Below are 17086 nucleotides of genomic sequence, written 5' to 3' on the forward strand. Positions count from 1 at the left end.
TAAAAGTGTTAGTTAATACTTTCAGTCAATGAGTCTTCCAAAGAGGATGCTTTACTGTGTTAAAATCACAGCTGAGAAAAGAAAGTGATATTTTGGCTGTAATTTGGAGGTTGTTGCCCTTCTGTGGGGGGCTGGGAGAGCTGTTTGAATGGTTGTCTCAAAGCAGACAAAAGAATCCACTGTACTGCTAATTTTAGTCTGAACTCTCTTACCTGTCTGTAAAAATAGTTTTTTTTCCTTCAAATTACTGTAGCAACTTACCAGATATTATGCAGTGTTATCATTTTTAATTATAATTTCATAGCAGCTGGATAGCGAGAAACAAAACTGAAGCCATACCGGCCGGCTCTGACGTCAGCTGGATTAACAAGGTCCATGTCAGGTGTTGAGGAACCAGAACACACTGACGTGAAGTGAGCTACTGGAACAAGAAGGCATAAGTGGGCAAGAAATGAAAATGAGGTCCTGTTGGAATGCGACTATGCAAGTAACTCCAGCGGAAGGAGTTATATGATTAGGATGAGGGACGTATGGAATCTTCAATACACAGCATCCTGATTGGTGGTGTAACAACTAGTAGCTCAGTGTTCCATCATCTGGAAGAAGGAACTGCTCTCACAGCTAGAGATTGATGAGGTACAACACAAATGCTATGGCAAGGGGGAGCCAGGCTGACAGGTCAGGGGAGAGATATCATCAACCCCACACGAGATTCAGTACCAAGCCCCAGGTGTGATGGAAGAATGATCGTTGAGTGCAACTGGAACTGACTTGAAAGACAGATTCATGTTGAAGCTTGGCACTACACAAACAGCAGCAGTGATCAGTGAGATGCTTGGCTACAAGATGAACAGCCACAAGGAGCAGTACCCTAGACAGTACCCTAGACCCCTGGACAAGTGGCCAAGATCAAGGAAGCACAGAGGGAGGTTAGCCAACTTTCAGAGCTGCAGAAAAGGGCGATGAAGAAGGTACCTAAAGAGTACAAGCAAAAACTCACAGCCTAGCCCAGACAATTGAAGGCAGGAGAATAAACCAAAGCACCACCAAAGCTTGAGATGGAGCAATACTTGAAGAGATATGGGAGAAGGATGCAACCCATAACAGCAATGCTCAGTGGCTAGTGGATCTAAGAGCAAACCACAGCATCCTCTCTGAACAGGGTCCAGTAACCATCACAGTGGCAGCCATCTAAGAAAGCACCTCCAGTATGAAGAGGTGGAGAGAACCAGGCCCTGACATGATTCACGCCTACTGGCTAAAGAAGCTGACTGTACTCCATGAGCGTCTGGCAGTACAAATGATTCAGCTGGTAGTCAATAATGGAGACCCCCAGATTGGCTAAATGAAGGCCAGACAGTTCTCCAGAAGGGACCAGTTCCATCCAACTACCAGCCAATAACCTGCCTCAGTACCACATAGAAGCTCCTGTAAGGCATCATAGTGGCTAAGATTAACAGGCACATGGTTTAATATATGAGTGGGGCAAAGAAAGGGATTGGCAAGAATACCAGAGACGCAAAACACCAGCCACTGCTAAGACTGAGCAGTCGCCCGAGACTGCAAGACTAGGCTGACCAACCGGTGCACTTCCTGGATTGATGGCCTGCATTTGTATAGCGCTTTTCTAGTCCCTAAGGACCCCAAAGCGCTTCACACTACATTCAGTCATTCACCCATTCACACACACATTCACACACTGGCGATGGCAAGCTACATTGTAGCCACAGCTGCCCTGGGGCGCACTGACAGAGGCGAGGCTGCCGGACACTGGCGCCACCGGGCCCTCTGACCACCACCAGTAGGCAAACATGGGGTTAGTATCTTGCCCAAGGATATTTGGCATGCAGCCAGGAGGCAGCCTGGGATCGAACCACCGACCTTCTGATTAGTGGCTGACCTGCTCAGCCACCTGAGCTACAGCCACCCCTAAGGCCAGAGGTTTGATTAAGGACCCCTAAGGATTGATTAATTCAATTCAATTCAATTTTATTTATATAGCGCCAAATCCGAACAAAAGTCGCCTCAAGACGCTTCATAGATACAGAGAAAAACCCAACAATCATATGACCCCCTATGAGCAAGCACTTTGGCGACAGTGGGAAGGAAAAACTCCCTTTTGTTGTGGGCAGTCTGAGGTACACCTGTGCACTACTCATGATGTCAGATCAGCATCCTGATGTGGCACACCTGTGAGGTGGGATGGATTATCTCAATATAGCAGATGTGCCCACTACCACACATTTGGACTGATTTGTGACCACTGTTTGGGAGGGATGGTTATATTGTGTATCTGGAATGAATTTTAGGTCTCTACGTCCATCCCATGGGGAATGGGAGCAAAAACAAAAGTGTTGCGTTTATATTTTTGTTCAGTATATACACACACACACACACACACACACACACATATATATATAAATACAGAGACAATATAAATAAAATATACGAAGGGGATAAATAGAATAAATAGGAATAAAAAATAAAAAATAAAAATACAAGTGAATTGCACATTTCAAGTATTGAGTCTATTGCACTGTTGACTATTTACAAAGAGCATTGCACAAGGTATTGCACAGTGAGGTGAAGAGGCACTACAGCTTAGTTGTTCCCCCCTCCTTTGTCCTCCTGTTTCCCCTCCCTCTCCCCTCCAGAGAGGAGTTAAACAGTCTGATGGCGTGTGGGACAAAGGAGTTTTTAAGTCTGTTAGTTCTTGTCTTGGGGAGAAGCAACCTGTCCCTGAACAGACTCCTCTGGTTGTTAACGGCCGTGTGCAGAGGATGCCTGGCATTGTCCATAATGTCCATCAGTTTCTTTAATGTCCTTTTCTCTGCCACTGTCACCAGAGTGTCCAGCTTCATGCCGACCACAGAGCTAGCCCTCCTGATCAGTTTTTCCAGCCTGGATGAGTCCTTCTTTGCTGTGCTGCTCCCCCAGCACACCACAGCATAGAAAAGTACTCCAGCAACCACCGACTGGTAAAACATCCTCAGGAGCTTCCTGCAGATGTTAAAAGACCTCAGCCTCCTGAGGAAGTACAGTCGGCTTTGTGCTTTTTTATACAGGTGCTCTGTGTTGCATGACCAGTCCAGTTTATTGTCCACCCACAGCCCGAGGTACTTGTACTTGTTGACCACCTCCTCCCCCTCTATCTGAACCGGCAGTGGACCTGCTCTAGACCTCCCGAAGTCCACAACCAGTTCCTTAGTCTTTGAGGTGTTGAGTTGCAGGTGGTTTGTGTGACTCCATGCGACAAAGTTCCTCACCAGACTTCTGTACTCCTCTTCCTGATCATCCCAGATACACCCCATGATGGCTGTGTCGTCTGCAAACTTCTGAATGTGGCATAATTCAGAGTTGTAGCAGAAGTCAGAGGTGTACAGGGTGAAGAGAAGAGGGGACAGCACAGTTCCCTGTGGTGCTCCTGTGCTGCTGACCACAGTGTCAGACGTGATGTCCTTCAGCCTGACGTACTGTGGTCTGTCGGTGAGGTAGTCGGAGATCCAAGCGACCAGGCAGGGGTCCACCTCCATCCTGTTCAGTTTTTCCTGAAGCATACAGGGCCGGATGGTATTAAAGGCACTGGAAAAGTCAAGAAACAGGATCCTGACCGTGCCTTTTCCCCCATCCAGGTGTGAGTGGGCTCTGTGTAGGAGGTACAGGATGGCATCCTCCACTCCGACACCCGCCTTGTATGCAAACTGTAGTGGGTCCTGGGCATGTTGTACCTGTGGTCGGAGGAGGTTGAGGAAGAGCCGCTCTAGAGTCTTCATAAGATGTGACGTCAGTGCCACCGGTCGGAAGTCATTCAGCTCATTGGGCCGGTTCTTTTTGGGGACCGGGACGATGCAGGATGTCTTCCATAGGGCGGGCACTCTCCCCAGTCGCAGACTGAGGTTGAAGACTCGTTGTAGCGGCTCCCCAAGTTCAGCAGCACACGCCTTTAGCATCCTAGGACACACCTTGTCTGGGCCTGCTGCCTTTCTGGGGCGAAGCTTCCTCAGTTGTCTCCTGACCTGATCCACTGTGACACTGGGAGATGTTTGGGAGGAGGGGAGGGGGGGAGATGTCTTGCTGCTGAGAGAGGGATTGGAGGAGGGGGGTGTCATGGTGTCAGGAAGGGGGGGAAGCGAGGGAGGTAGGAGAGTGGGGATTGGACTCTGTAGTGAAGGTGAGGGTGAGGGTGGGGGGGTTGTGGGCTGGTCAAACCTGTTGAAGAAGTTGTTGAGTTCGTTTGCCTTCTCCACAGTCCCCCCCCACTGTGCTTTTCTTGGTGTTGTGGCCTGTGATGGTTTTCACACCATTCCAGACCTCCCTCATATTGTTCCTCTCCAACTTCTGCTCCACCTTCCTCCTGTAGGTGTCCTTTGCTTCCCTCAGGCAGCGTTTCACCTCCCGCTGTGCTGCTTTCATCTCCTCCTTCACTTTGCTCCTGAAAGCCTTCTTCTTCATGTTGAGGACAGCTTTGACTTCCTGTGTTACCCACGGTTTGTTATTAGGATAACACCGTACCATCTTAGCAGGGGCGACCGTGTCCACACAAAAGTTGAGGTAGTCTGTAAGACAGTGTGTCGCCCCCTCTATGTCCTCACCATGTGGGCTCAGGAGCACATCCCAGTCTGTGGTGTCATAACAGTCCCTCAGAGCATCCTCCTTTTCTGGGGTCCATCTCCGGATGGAGCGCGTTGTGACCGGCTGCCTTTGGACGAGGGGTGTGTATTGTGGCTGTAGGTAAACCAGGTTGTGGTCTGACTTCCCTAGTGGGGGGAGGGGGGTGGCTCTGTATGCATCTCTCACATTAGCATACAGTAGGTCAATTGTCCTGTTGCTCCTTGTGGGACAATTCACAAACTGGTGAAAAGCAGCCAGAGTAGAGTCCAGTGTGGCATGGTTAAAGTCTCCAGATATAATAATGAAAGCCTCGGGGTTTTGTGTCTGAAGTCTTGCTGTGACTGTGTGTATTTTCTCACAGGCAGCTGTTGCGTCGGCCCTCGGAGGGATGTAAACACACACACAGATCACATGACTGAACTCCCGAGGTAGATAATATGGCCGCAAGCTAACAGCTAGCAGCTCCAGGTCCGGACGGCATACCGAAACTTTAACGGAGACGTGTCCAGGGTTACAATATCTGTTGTTAACGTAGACAATGAGTCCCCCACCTCTGCTTTTTCCGCTGGCCTGCGTGTCCCTATCGGCTCTCATGGATGTGAAACCGCATAGGTCTACGTTAGCCTGCGGCGTTAGCTCGGTTAGCCACGTCTCCGTGAAGATAAACAAGCTGCACTCACGGTATAGTCTGTGGTTGTTCAGAGCGCACAGTTCATCAATCTTATTCTGTAACAAGTTCACGTTGCCCATGATCACTGTCGGGATTGATGGTTTGAATCGCCTCCGGTGATCCGCTCTCCTCGTTCCAGCTTTGCAGCCTCTGTAGCTCCTCTTTAGCTCGGCCGGGATGTTGTGTCGCATGCCGGTCTGTCCCTTTGTTCTTAGTGCCAGCAGCTCCGCTCTCGAATAGATGAAGGAACTGGTTCCAGAAGTTTTAAAAAGTGCATTATCCATCTTGTATCGCTATATCTAGGAGGTATAAGTAGAGGAAGGTGAAAAAAACTTTGAAAAGCCTAGTCTAAAAAAGTTTAAGTTAACAAAAAAGGTGCGGTGTTGCAGAGCTACTTGGAAAGGCTGCCGTCACTCCAGCGCCATCTTTTATCCTAAGGGAGGATTCAGGGTCACCTGGTCCAGCCCTAACTATATGCTTTAGCAAAAAGGAAAGTTTGAAGCCTAATCTTGAAAGTAGAGATAGTGTCTGTCTCCCGAATCCAAACTGGAAGCTGGTTCCACAGAAGAGGGGCCTGAAAACTGAAGGCTCTCCCTCCCATTCTACTTTTAAATACTCTAGGAACAACAAGTAGGCCTGCAGAGTGAGAGCGAAGTGCTCTAATAGGGTGATATGGTACTACAAGGTCATTAAGATAAGATGGGGCCTGATTATTTAAGACCTTGTATGTGAGGAGCAGGATTTTGAATTCAATTCTGGATTTAACAGGAAGCCAATGAAGGGAAGCCAGAACAGGAGAAATATGCTCTCTCTTTCTAGTCCCTGTCAGTACTCTTGCTGCAGCATTTTGGGTCAGCTGAAGGCTTTTCAGGGAGTTTTTTGGACATCCTGATAATAATGAATTACAGTCGTCCGGCCTGGAAGTAATAAATGCATGAACTAGTTTTTCAGCGTCACTCTGAGACAGGATATTTCTAATTTTAGAGATGTTGCGCAAATGGAAGAACGCAGTCTTACATATTTGTTTAATATGTGCATTGAAGGACATGTCCTGGTCAAAAATGACTCCAAGGTTCCTCACAGCATTACTGGAGGCCAAGGTAATGCCATCCAGAGTAAGAATCTGGTTAGATACCATATTTCTAAGCTTTTCCGGGCCGAGTACAATAACCTCAGTTTTATCTGAATTAAGAAGCAGAAAGTTAGAGGCCATCCAGGTCTTTATGTCTTTAAGACATTCCTGCAGTTTAATTGGTGTGTGTTATCTGGCTTCATGGACAGATAGAGCTGGGTGTCATCTGCATAGCAGTGAAAATGTATGCTATGTCTTCTAATGATACTGCCTAAGGGAAGCATGTATAATGTAAACAGAATTGGTCCTAGATTACAAGAAGGCCTATGACTCAATGCCCCACACCTGGATCCTGCAATGCCTAGACCAGTGGTTCTTAACCTTGTTGGAGGTACCGAACCCCACCAGTTTCATATGCGCATTCACCGAACCCCTCCTTAGTGAAATTTTTTTTTCTTCAAATTCAAGACATAGATATGTTTTTTTACTGGTGCACAAAATGAGCCGTACATGAACATCACCTTGTTCAAAGAACAAAACCAACACAATGCATGAACTTACAACAAATTACATACCTGCAAATCAGTGTGACTTCTGCTGTTGCCTTTGAGAGACCAGTTCAGATATGCGTGGCTTCACCTTGGCAAGTGCCAGTCTCATGTCATTTTCACAGAAAAGTCTGTTCCTTTTCTTCGTTTTTATGTCCAGCATCGTCGAAAAGGATTGCTCGCAAAGATATGTTGTAACAAATGGTATAAAAAAATCCAGGGCTTTCTTAGCAATAATTGGATACTTGTCCATTTGTCGACACCAAAACGTTGAGAGTGTTGTTGTTCTGAAGAGTTGCTGTTGAACCTGGCTCTGCTGAATTTCAATGATTTCGTCAAGGTATTCATCATTGACATCTGCTGTCTCAACAGCAAACGTGAACGGCTGTCTCACCCATGCTGGATATGACTCTCTTGTAGGGAAATATCTGTCGAGAGACTTTGCAAGCTCATCTAAGTGCGTTGCAATTGTTTGCTTCAGTTCCGTGGATACAGAAACATCTCCGATTCCAGACACATCTTCGACCTTACTTACACAGTTGTCCAGAAGGGGGAAGTTTGCAAAGTTGTTGTTCTCTGTTCGTCGTTTCCATAACGTTAGCTTTTTTTGAAAAGCCTTCAGGTGTTCTTCCGCTTCTATGATATTGACTCCACCACCCTGCATCTGCTGATTGAGATGATTGAGAGCTGCGAATATATCAGCCATGTACGCTAAAATGAGAATGAACTCAGGATTTTTGAAGCAATCTGCATGACAGTGTTGGTGCTCTTGCAAAAACAGGGCTAATTCCACACGCATGGCAAAAACACGATTCAGCACCTGTCCCCGGGATAACCACCGAACATTAGAATGGTACAGAAGTACCTCGAATTCAGAGCCCATTTCTTTACACAGCTCACTGAAGATGCGGTGCCTCAGAGCACTATTTCGCACATAGTTCACACATTCCACCACGGTTTTTAATACTTCTGCCATTTTTGGAGGCAAGGTTTTTGTTGCCAATGCATGCCTGTGCAAAATACAATGAGTCACAATGATGTGTGGTGCATCGGCTTTTACTAGCGCACCAAAACCAGAGTTTCTTCCCAGCATGACGGGAGCTCCGTCTGTACAAACTGCAGAAACCATGTCCCATGAAAGATTGTTGTCTCCGAAGAAGTCATCCACAAGCTTCTTCACATCGGCTGCCTTAGTTGTTGTTGTAAGAGGCTTACAAAATAAAAAATCTTCTTTTATCATGTCATCTTTCACATAGCGCACAAAAACAGTAAGCTGGCTTAGATTAGCATCTAGTATCAGATTTACCATCTTTAACGCGGCTGGTTTCACGAGTGTTTCACCAATGGTGTGTGGCTTGCCCTGCTTTGCGATCAGGTAAGCAACTTCGTACGATGCTGTGAGGATCGGTTTGTTAACGGGTACAAATCCAAGAGCAGGCAGAGTGGGCCTTTCATCGAATCTGGCTCTCTTCACCTTGAATTCAGCAAGTGTTGTGTTCTTGTATTCCCCGTCTCCATGCAGCTTCAAGAAGTGTTCCTTTAGTTTTGCCGGTGCGAGACTAGAGTTGCTCAACTTGGCGTTGCAAATCATGCAGATAGGACGCTCACTCCCATCACGTTCCGTGATACATGTAAATCCATATTGTACATATTCGTCCAACCACTTTCTTTTTTTGCCCAACATAGTTAGTATGGATTAAAATGTTAAAAAAAAAATCACGCGAAGTACTACCACGACATTCACATGTTGACTACTGCGCGCGCTACATTCCCCGCAGCCCTGATTGGCCAAGCAGTGTAGCATGATCGTCTGCAGCCAGTGATGGCCAGAAGGGGGCGTGTCATCACAAATTTACACGATAATTCGGGCGTGGCTGGACCTCTGCGACCTCCGCAGTGGAGGCTCTGCCGAACCCCTGAGACCGACTCACCGAACCCCTAGGGTTCGATTGAACCCAGGTTAAGAACCACTGGCCTAGACCTATACAAGATCAATGGGACCCTAAGAGCCTTCATCAGGAACTGAATGGGGATGTGCTGTACAATTCTAGATACCAACTTCAAGCCCATAGCACAAGTCACCATCAAGTGTGGGATCTACCAAGGAGATGCTCTGTCCCCACTACTGTTCTGCATAGGCCCGAATCACCTCAGTGAGATCATTGACAAGACTGGCTACGGATGCCGACTACGGAACGGAGCAGTTGTCAGCCACCTCCTGTACATGGATGACATCAAGCTGTATGCCAAGAGTGAACGAGACATTGATTCATTGCTCCACACCACCAGGATATACAGCAATGACATCAAAAAGTCATTCGGATTGGAGAAGTTTAGTCAGATGATAACGAAGAGAGGGAAGGTAGTCAGAAGTGAGGGGATAGAACTACCAGATGGCAACACTGCAGACATAGAGGACAGCTACAAGTACCTGGGTATCCCACAGGCAAATGGAATCATGAAGAGGCCGCTAGCAAAGCTTCAACCACCAAGTACCTGCAGTTGGCCAGGCAAGTCCTGAGGAGTCAGCTGAACGGTCAGAACAAGATACGGGCTATCAACACCTATGTCCTGCACGTGAACAGGTACCATGCTGGGATAATAAGCTGGCTAAAGGAGAAGCTAAAAGCTACTGACATCAAGACAAGGAAGATCCTTACCATGCATGGAGGGTTTCAACCCAAGTCCAGCACCCTGAGGCTGTATGCTAAGCGGAAGGAAGGGGGCCGGGGACTGGTGAGTGTCAGCACCACAGTCCACAATGACACAACAAACATCCACGAATAAATCAGGAAGGTGGCCCCAACCGACTGCTTGCTCAGTGAATACCTCAGGAAGCAGAAACCCAAGAAAGAGGAGGATGAAGAGGCACCATAGAACGACAGGCCCCTGCACGGTATGTACCACCGGCAGATAGAGGAGGTGGCTGATATCCAGAAATCCTACTAGTGTCTGGACAAAGCTGGACTCAAAGACAGCACAGAGGCACTAATCATGGCAGCACAGGAACAAGCTCTGAAGAATTTGCTTAAATAACTGGGTGCCATAACTTTTAAAATTAATTAGAAGAATTTTAAAATCAATATGAAAATGAAGGGTAGGAGACAGATGCTGTCCAGTGTAGCAGGTGATTTACACTCACTGTGACCAAAAATATTGACAAAAAAAATCATCAACTCAAAAGTTAACATGGCACAATTAAAAATAACTGAACTTAAACCAATCAAAGCTAATGTCAAGTGCACTCAGCTACACTCACCTGGTCCTCTTCTCTTGAATAACTGAGTTCTTCTGTTTAAATGCTCAAAATATCCAAACACAGTACTCTCCAATGGAATATTCAGTACAAGAATATTACATTACAATCATCCACTTATGATGCTATTTTTTTTTTATCAGCAACAAAGCACACACTTCTAAAGTGTAGCCATTACATTTTACAATAATACATATAACAATAAAGCAAACAAAACGTAATTAAATGACAACAGTTTTCTTCCCCCTCTTCACCTGGTTCCTTCCTGTGACATCAGCAATCAACAGGAAGTTATACATACAATAGATGGTCTCTAAGGGCTTGTCCTTTTCTTGACTGGACTGTCATCTGTTACCAAGCAAACTGAAATGCAGTTAGAAGCTAAATGAATTTTGGGCCTTTGGCCTGGCAAGTTTCTGGATTATATGTGTGTTGTAAGCATGTACGCAATCCTTCTATGCTCCAAGTCACCTACACAATAGATTGTGAAGACATAGCGCTTCACAAAGCTTAAAACCTTCTTTAATAGACTGAGCATCTACTCTGAATGAGCACAAACATGCAATGTGTATAAAATAATTATAGCTGCACCTGTAATAAAAAGGTTAACATGGTGGCAATAGCTTTAATAAACATCTTTAATACAATATCAATGCTATAGGATATATTTTTAATACAATGTTAATAATGCTGCTTATATTGTAGCAGTAAAATAATTTCTGTTTCTCCACATTCCCTCTTTTGACATTTTGAAAGAAATGTCACTCACCTCGAGTTGTGTCACTCCTCGGCCCACTCAGCCGGTTCTAGTTCCATCAATGGCATTATGGACACCGGAACGACCGCTCCCGGGTCCACAGCCCTCGTTATTACCTTTACCAACAATCCTCTGGCACAAGGAATGAAACAACAACCGCAGGTGACCAGTATCCCTAAAAATGTGGCAACTGAAAGCATTGCAGACATAGCCAATCCCTTCCATTGTCCAAACACGGATACCATCCAGCTCTCCAGCGGGTTGTCAATTCCTGAGTGCTCATGCATGGTTTTAGACAAAGTTTTCAGGCCCTCGGGTTACTGAGCCATCTGGAGCAGTGTTATTGGGGATAAAGGTGCAGCACATGTCTCCAAACATGGCACACACGCCCCCCTTCTCCACCAACAACATGTCAAGGGCCATCCGATTTTGCACTCCCATCAACGAGGTCGGACCCAATTGTTCTGCGAACCCCTCCATGGCGTCCCTGGTTAGGTTAGAGAGTCTCAGCACATTTTAATGAACATAGTTAATGCAATCAACATTCTTATTAGGCGTTACCCATATGAAAATCCTGAAGCTACTTGGTCGGCTAGTTTATACTCATTTGGAACTCCCCTGGGCACCCCTATTGAGTCAATCCAGGTGGGTAAATTCAATCTGGGGTCATAGGCATGTACCCCCCTGGGTACCTCTTTTTGCCAAAATGTGTCTCTTACGTTTGGCTGCTAAAGTGCATGTATTGCATTGTGGAATGGCTTTTACCTTGTTTCCAATTAGTATGAGTGGAGCTCCCAGCTGCACCATAGCACATGTCCCTTCACTTCCCAGAGGAACACGAACCAAAAGGGTGTTCTGCCCACAATAATAATATAACCCACTTCTTGCCCATGCTCCAATCACTGTGTTTGGGTCACTTACATTATTTGTGGTTCTTCCCGTAAGTGTAACAGCACACCGGCTTGGGTCAATTTCTCCCAATTTGTACTTTACCTCATCCGTTGAAAACTTAAAACATGTATAGTTGCATTGTTTTGGCATAAATGGTCCCACTGTTGTCTGCTTTGGGATTGGGGGGAAAAGACTAGACAACAGAGTGCAGTTGCCAGTACTCACTGCACTTTTAGTCAGCCGCAGCATACAGTCATAGCCCCACTTGTCCTCTGGATACAGTGGTGCGTGCTCTGTGAACAAACGTGGTCTGGCTGAAGCACAGGCAACACAATCAGATACATGTTGTTCTTTAGCATTTTGAGCCACCCAGTCCAGCCATAGGTTACTATCAGTGAAACCAGTGGCACACTCAATTAGGTCCTGAGGTTTCAACCTAGTGTAATCCACCGTCAGGACTGGTTTCCCTTTTGGTTCTTGCTCCTCTTGGGTAACAGTTGACGACCAATTCCCCAATTGCCCTGTAGAGTGTGTGACAGAGTCTATTGTATTGTTAATCATGTGTGTGACAGTTTTTTCTATGACCGGCTTAGACTTTGGATTGACTAGATTTACTCTAACTACCCCACTTGGATCTGTTCCTGACACATCTACCCCAATTACCAAATAGAACACACCTCCCAGGCTATCGGTTTTGGGCAGAGTGTTCCACGGACCTAGGGAAATTGTGACAGGGTTCTGGGATGCAGAAAAATCCCTCTGAATTCCTATTCCCTTTAAGCCTATGGTTGCCACCCTACTCCTGTCCAACTTACCGCGTTATCCCAGGAACACCATTGCCCTGCTGTGTATTCTCCCACTGAACGATGGATCCCTGGACTGAAATAAGGGCTCCCTCTCCTGGTGCATATCATTTGGTGACTACAGACCCACACATCATATCCCCTCCAGCTGCTACTAGCCCCTTTACACTCAATGACCTCACACAGGTCAAACGTCAATGAGCTTGTGGACCCTTTAACGTAGTCCAGTTCTATGCCATTATATGTGCTGAGGCACTCATCCCCTTTACCTGACACCTCGCGCTTTCGTCTTCCCAACGGTCCCGTTTCGGCAATTAGTGTCTCAGGAAGTGCTGTGCTGGACTGGCCTCCATGTTCGGACAAGTCGCCTGGGGTGCTCTGCAAAATATAGACAATAAAAAACACAGCCATGGTCAATATTACTGCATACATGTGGTTGTAAGGAACATTTTAATAAGTTTTTTTCTCAGAAATCCCTCAATCAGAACATGGTGTTTTATTTAATCTTAAACACGTACCACAAGAGGCCCACTTACCACTATTGGTACACGTACCACAGTTTGAGAACCACTACTTTATGATTTCCATGCTTGAAGTAGCCAAGATTTTATACCTGATGCGCCTTCTGCTGCAACTCTACAAATTTTTTTGAGCTTAAGGTTTGTGGCCCCTGGTTACTGTTTTTTGGAGAGAAAAAAATAGTGCCTAACAAACTTCTCATAAGAAAATATTGTAGAAATCTTTTAAAACCTATACAAAAACTGTATTATAGATACTTGTTATAGATACATTTTCAAAGATGCTGTTTTTCAGTGAAGCAGAAAAATTAGCGAAGTACATATTTTATTAATTTGCTAAAATACAGATAGTCCTGAACAGAAAAATTTGTTTTCATAGTTGAATGTTATCATTGCTTCTCTGAGAAACACCCCTGCCTTTGCCATTTTGTTGGCTCAAATTTGGGTATGAAAATGTGAATTGTGAACTGTTAGCATTACATTTTTAACTGTAAACAAGCTTTTAATAGATTCAATATTTTGTTGTTCCTATGACAGGTGGTCTAATAAAATTGTTAAACGCTATTTGTTAAACATATTCTAGGGTCCTTACCATATAAAGCACCTTGAGGCGACTGTTGTTGTGATTTTCCACTTATTTTTGCACAATAAATGCAAAAACAAATAAAATTGGATTGAAAAAAAAAAAAAAAAGAGAGTATACCCCAGAAGAAGCGTATAGTATAGCTTTTATTTTGGAAAGAGCCATTTCTCTGTAATAAACTCTCTTTTCCGAAGATGAGTGATTTCTCAATCAGATAGATTTATTTTTTTTATTTGTCGTTTCAGCAACATTAAATTTAAAAACTGTACTTTTGAGTTAAAATATATATTTATAATTTTAATAAATGACAAATTAAAAAGGTATGAACATTTTTTGTATCGAAAAAATATCGAACCGTGACACCAAAGTATCGAACCGAACTGAACCGTGAATTTTGTGTATTGTTGCACCCCTACTATATATATATCTATCTATATATATAGATATATACATACATACATACATACATATATCTCATAACAATCTGACAATACATATAATTTTGGCCATATTATATTTACATTACCACAGTGAGATGATTTTAGTCTCATGAACAACAAATTGTTATTTACTAACTAATCTTGAAATGACTGTTCAGTACAGGAATGAAGCCCAACTATCATGTTTTACAGTCCCGTGGTCTCAGCCTCAGATACTCAACTAATCAAAGTGACGTCATGACAGAAATGAATGACCAACAAAACATTTTTTCTCCTTCATTTCTGTCAATCAAAGCTGTATGTAACGTTTCTCGCGGTTAGTATCATGGTTGCTAGGCAACCTGAACAGCACGACGAAGGCTAGACTGTCCCATTTCACAAGCCTCTCACTTCCGCACTTCTCGTACTTATAGTACACACCATATGTAGTACGCGTAGTGTGCGTACTTCAAGCGTGCATACCGTGAATTGGGACACAGCCTCCGTACAGAGAGTGTGGAGCACCTTTTCCCCTAACCCTGTTTCCCCACGGACCCTGGCGACCCGGACCCCTTTCCCCTGCACATTGTATATAGCCACTTGGTGATTGTACTCACTGTAAATAAACGCACCATCTTTCGCATAACAGAAAAACCTGGCCTGCACCTGAGTCCCTTTCAAAATCCTTATCAGGGTGGCCATTTTTGGCCACGAACAAGCTGAGAGGGAGTTTTTTTGTTCTTCTGTCACTGCACAAAAAAACAAAGATGCATAAAACTCATTGATACTGTTAATTATTGCTATACATCTAACCTCCATCATGGTTAGAAAAGAAATCAGATGGCATGTATTATTTAGAAAAAAATTGGGGTTTTGCGATTTTTTCCATTTATGAGTTCCTAGGATTATGTGATCTAACTGGTATTTAAATTTATTTTTAATATATATTAATTTTATAGCATTTTGTAAATGTAAACAAGGAGTGGCCATTTTTGGCCATGAACAAGCTGAGAGGGAGTTTTAATGTTTTTGCTCTCCCTGCACAAAAATAACAATGCATTATAATCAATGTTGAATTAATTACATGTCCCAGACTCTACTATTAATAATACAAGAAATTCCAGTAGCACTGCAATTATATAAAATTGTGAGATTTGGGGTTGTCTTCTAGCTAGTGCAGTGGACAAACAAACTGGTGTTTAAAGGGTTAAAAATTTAAAAAGTAATAACTATTTTATATTTATGAAAAGAATTGAAGTTAGTTAAAAACTTTATGCAGAAAAAGATGGCAAAACCCCCCACAAAAATAATAAAAATTACAGACCTAATCTGTTGGCCACTTTTGGCCACGAACAAGCTGAAAGGGTAGTGATTCTGAACAAACCCACAGGGTTAAATGGTTGAGTAAATACTTGAGGCCAGCCATTCCCCAAGTCAAGACTGCTGTGGCTCACTTAGAAAGTAGAACATCCCGTGGGACTCACCCAATCTTAAATCTTTACTGTAATCAAAATACAATGGAAAATGGTATAATGCTTTGAAAATTTCATTTTTTTATTTTTTATTTATTTTTTTCTCCCGCCTGTCCCATTTGGTTCTTTAGCCATCAGAATTGTTGTCTGAAGACCAACAAGGATACCCAATGGATTTACTTTGCCAAATGGATCATCGTGGCATTGCCGTATTGGTCCATTTGGTCGATCTTTGTTTTTATTATTTATTATATTTTATTTTCAGATGTTACAGACGGGACAGACATGAGTGAGAGATAGGAAAGGGAGAAAGAAAGAGGAAGGAAAGGAAAAACAGAAGGGGAGAGGGACAGTGAGAAAGGGGGGGGAGAAAAAAAATCTCCTGGATCACCTGTTGAGAGAAGAATAGAAAACAAGCAAAAAAAGACAAAAAAAAAAAGAAACAAAGCAACATACTAAACACAACACCATCGCATTAATCTAGCTAAGTGTAAACAGCAGTAAATACTAAATATTCAATGTTGTTGTGCAGCACGCAGGACAGATGTGCTTCGAAGTAGCAGCCAAGAAAGGTGTAATTTGGGTCTACGAGCAGTGAACACCCGTGTGCATACCTGTGTGGATCAGCGCGCTTGTATTCCAAAGGTTTCTCCATGTAACGATCTGCTAGGGAGTGTGGGGGGGCCACAGCCCCGTCCTCCAGGGTGTGAGGCAGGTATGGAGGAGATCAAAACTCCAGACATCCAGAGGCCCCCAGAACACAAGAAACCATGGAAGACCAACAGAGGGGCAGCCGCGCCACTGTTCCAGTAAGAGCTGAGGAGAGTCCCAGATGAGGGTTCACTCAGCAGCCGCGGAGCAGAAGCCAGGGGGAGTTGCAGTGACGCGCCCGTGAGCTCCGCCGGCCGCCAGCTGTGCCTGAGTGACCGAGCCCCAGGCCGAGAGGCCGGGGGCACCCCACCCCCGAAGGGGCCCGAGCGAGCCCCAGGCTCCAGGCCCCGATAAGCGGCCGCCAAGGAGTGAGCCGGTGTGTACCTGGGCGCCCACCCCCAGACACAAAGAACCACCAACGCACCGACACCTGAGGGAGTCCGCCACCGGCAGGGGAAGTGGTGGTAGGTGGAGATAGGCCTCCAAACCTTGAAGGGCCTGAGGTGTCCCCAGAGAGGTGGCGTCTGATACCCAACCTGACATATAGACACAGACATACAGGCACACACAGACACAAACATCCATTCCCCCCCTCATGCTCTCATATGCACTCACTCCACACTCAACCAACGTGGAGACAGACATAAAGAGACGCTGTACACACGATCACACTCCCCAAGCGTACTGTACAAACCGGGTCTAGGTACCCTTGCCCCTGGAGGGGGGAACTGCACCCAGACCCAGGTGGTGTTACCCTTTTCCCTGCGGTGGGGAGAGGCAGACCACCCCGACTCCGTAGCAGCAGGGAGGCCCCACACTCCAGACCGCAGTCGGA

At 45.0% G+C, this 17086-nt stretch overlaps 1 pseudogene; it reads right to left on the reverse strand.

The window, feature by feature from the left end:
- Positions 1 to 4844: 4844 nt before the first annotated feature.
- Positions 4845 to 7607, reverse strand: LOC147304606 (uncharacterized; annotated as a pseudogene).
- Between the last annotated feature and the right edge of the window lie 9479 nt (positions 7608 to 17086).

Source organism: Aulonocara sp. 'chitande type north' Nkhata Bay, linkage group LG22 (genome assembly GCF_057382095.1).
Source record: "Aulonocara sp. 'chitande type north' Nkhata Bay isolate Kocher_YH1m ecotype deep benthic linkage group LG22, A_spYH_male_GT1.1, whole genome shotgun sequence".
Lineage (NCBI taxonomy): Eukaryota > Metazoa > Chordata > Actinopteri > Cichliformes > Cichlidae > Aulonocara > Aulonocara sp. 'chitande type north' Nkhata Bay.